The following is a 2,500-nucleotide window of genomic DNA, read 5'->3' as shown; positions in this document are numbered from 1 at the left end:
TAAGGAAGTCAACCAAACCTCTTGGCAAAAGATGGAAAAATTGCCTGGTGTGAGGATTAAACTCACAGTTTTCAGATTATTAAATTCATAGGCCGACCAGATCACTGCAGAGTTAAGCAGCTGGAGTTGGAGTTGTACTTTGTGGATGGAAAAAGAAAATCATTACCCCACAGCTTTAAGCCATTCATTTGGTCCACTTGCCTTCTAAGCTAAACTCATGCCCATCTCTTAAGGAATTCAGCAAAACCTCATGGCTAAAGACAAGAAAATTGCCCAGTTGTGTCTCTCATGGCTAAAGACAAGAAGTCAACCAAACCTCATGGCAAAAGATGGAAAAATTACCTTCTAAGCTAAACTCATGCCCATCTCTTAAGGAAATCAACAAAACCTCATGGCTAAAGACAAGAAAATTGCCCAGTTTTGTCTCTCATGGCTAAAGACAAGAAGTCAACCAAACCTCATGGCAAAAGATGGAAAAATTGCCCGGTGTGGGAATCAAACTCACAGTTTTCAGATTATTAAATTCATAGGCCGACCAGATCACTGCAGAGTTAAGCAGCTGGAGTTGGAGTTGTTCTTTGTGGATGAAAAAAGAAAATCATTACCCCACAGCTTTAAGCCATTCATTTGGTCCACTTGCCTTCTAAGCTAAAATGCCCATCTCTTAAGGAATTCAACAAAACCTCATGGCTAAAGCCAAGAAAAATTGCCCCGTGTGAGGATTGAACTCACGACCTTCAGATTATGAGACTGACGCGCTACCTACTGCGCTAACGAGGCAAGTGGCATGGTGGTTTGATCCAGTGCCAAGCTGATAATTCAAAAGAATACAAATTTTAGATCACTTTTTTACTTTTTTTTTTTCCTCAAACAAAAAAACAGTGGCAGAAGTAGGTCCCATATGGTCTAGCGGTTAGGATTCCTCGTTTTCACCCAGGCGGCCCGGGTTCGACTCCAGGTATGGGAATGTGTCTTTTTTATAAACTTGCAGGCAAGTTCAAAGGAGGGTGAGGTCATTTGAAAGTGAAGCGGACGGAGTTCTAGTTGGTCTTTGTGGGTGAAAAGAAAGAAATCGGAACACATCTGTTGTTAGCCATTTATTATATCGATTTTCTCAAGATCCCACTTGGCTTCAAAGCTAAACTCATCCCCATCTCCACTTTCTAACTCTATGATGCTAAGGAAGTCAACCAAACCTCATGGCAAAAGATGGAAAAATTGCCTGGTGTGAGGATTAAACTCACAGTTTTCAGATTATTAAATTCATAGGCCGACCAGATCACTGCAGAGTTAAGCAGCTGGAGTTGGAGTTGTACTTTGTGGATGGAAAAAGAAAATCATTACCCCACAGCTTTAAGCCATTCATTTGGTCCACTTGCCTTCTAAGCTAAACTCATGCCCATCTCTTAAGGAATTCAGCAAAACCTCATGGCTAAAGACAAGAAAATTGCCCAGTTGTGTCTCTCATGGCTAAAGACAAGAAGTCAACCAAACCTCATGGCAAAAGATGGAAAAATTGCCCAAAGTGAGGATCAAACTCACAGTTTTCAGATTATTAAATTCATAGGCCGACCAGATCACTGCAGAGTTAAGCAGCTGCAGTTGGAGTTGTACTTTGTGGATGGAAAAAGAAAATCATTACCCCACAGCTTTAAGCCATTCATTTGGTCCACTTGCCTTCTAAGCTAAACTCATGCCCATCTCTTAGGGAATTCAGCAAAACCTCATGGCTAAAGACAAGAAAATTGCCCAGTTGTGTCTCTCATGGCTAAAGACAAGAAGTCAACCAAACCTCATGGCAAAAGATGGAAAAATTGCCCAAAGTGAGGATCAAACTCACAGTTTTCAGATTATTAAATTCATAGGCCGACCAGATCACTGCAGAGTTAAGCAGCTGGAGTTGGAGTTGTTCTTTGTGGATGAAAAAAGAAAATCCTTACCCCACAGCTTTAAGCCATTCATTTGGTCCACTTGCCTTCTAAGCTAAACTCATGCCCATCTCTTAAGGAAATCAACAAAACCTCATGGCTAAAGCCAAGAAAAATTGCCCCCTGTGAGGATCGAACTCACGACCTTCAGATTATGAGACTGGCGCGCTACCTACTGCGCTAACGAGGCAAGTGGCATGGTGGTATGATCCAGTGCCAAGCGGATAATTCAAAAGAATACAAATTTTAGATCACTTTTTTACTTTTTTTTTTCCTCATACAAAAAAACTGTGGCAGAAGCAGGTCCCATATGGTCTAGCGGTTAGGATTCCTGGTTTTCACCCAGGCGGCCCGGGTTCGACTCCCGGTATGGGAATGTGTTTTTTTTATAAACTTGCAGGCAAGTTCAAAGGAGGGTGAGGTCATTTGAAAGTGAAGCAGACGGAGTTCTAGTTGGTCTTTGTGGGTGAAAAGAAAGAAATCGGAACACATCTGTTGTTAGCCATTTATTATATCCATTTTCTCAAGATCCCACTTGGCTTCAAAGCTAAACTCATCCCCATCTCCACTTT

The 2,500-nt window shown here is 41.6% G+C and overlaps 2 non-coding genes across 2 annotated transcripts; one reads left to right on the top strand and one right to left on the bottom strand.

Moving 5' to 3' along the window:
* Positions 1-707: 707 nt before the first annotated feature.
* Positions 708-780, bottom strand: TRNAM-CAU (transfer RNA methionine (anticodon CAU)). Its single transcript has one exon. It is a non-coding gene; the product is annotated as a tRNA-Met (tRNA).
* Positions 781-2,232: 1,452 nt separating this feature from the next.
* Positions 2,233-2,304, top strand: TRNAE-UUC (transfer RNA glutamic acid (anticodon UUC)). The gene has a single exon. It is a non-coding gene; the product is annotated as a tRNA-Glu (tRNA).
* The last annotated feature ends 196 nt before the right edge of the window (positions 2,305-2,500 follow it).

This window comes from Hyla sarda, chromosome 4, assembly GCF_029499605.1.
Source record: "Hyla sarda isolate aHylSar1 chromosome 4, aHylSar1.hap1, whole genome shotgun sequence".
NCBI classification, from domain to species: Eukaryota; Metazoa; Chordata; class Amphibia; order Anura; family Hylidae; genus Hyla; species Hyla sarda.
Note: the sequence above shows the minus strand (reverse complement) of the source record. Positions and strands in the feature narration are given on the sequence as shown.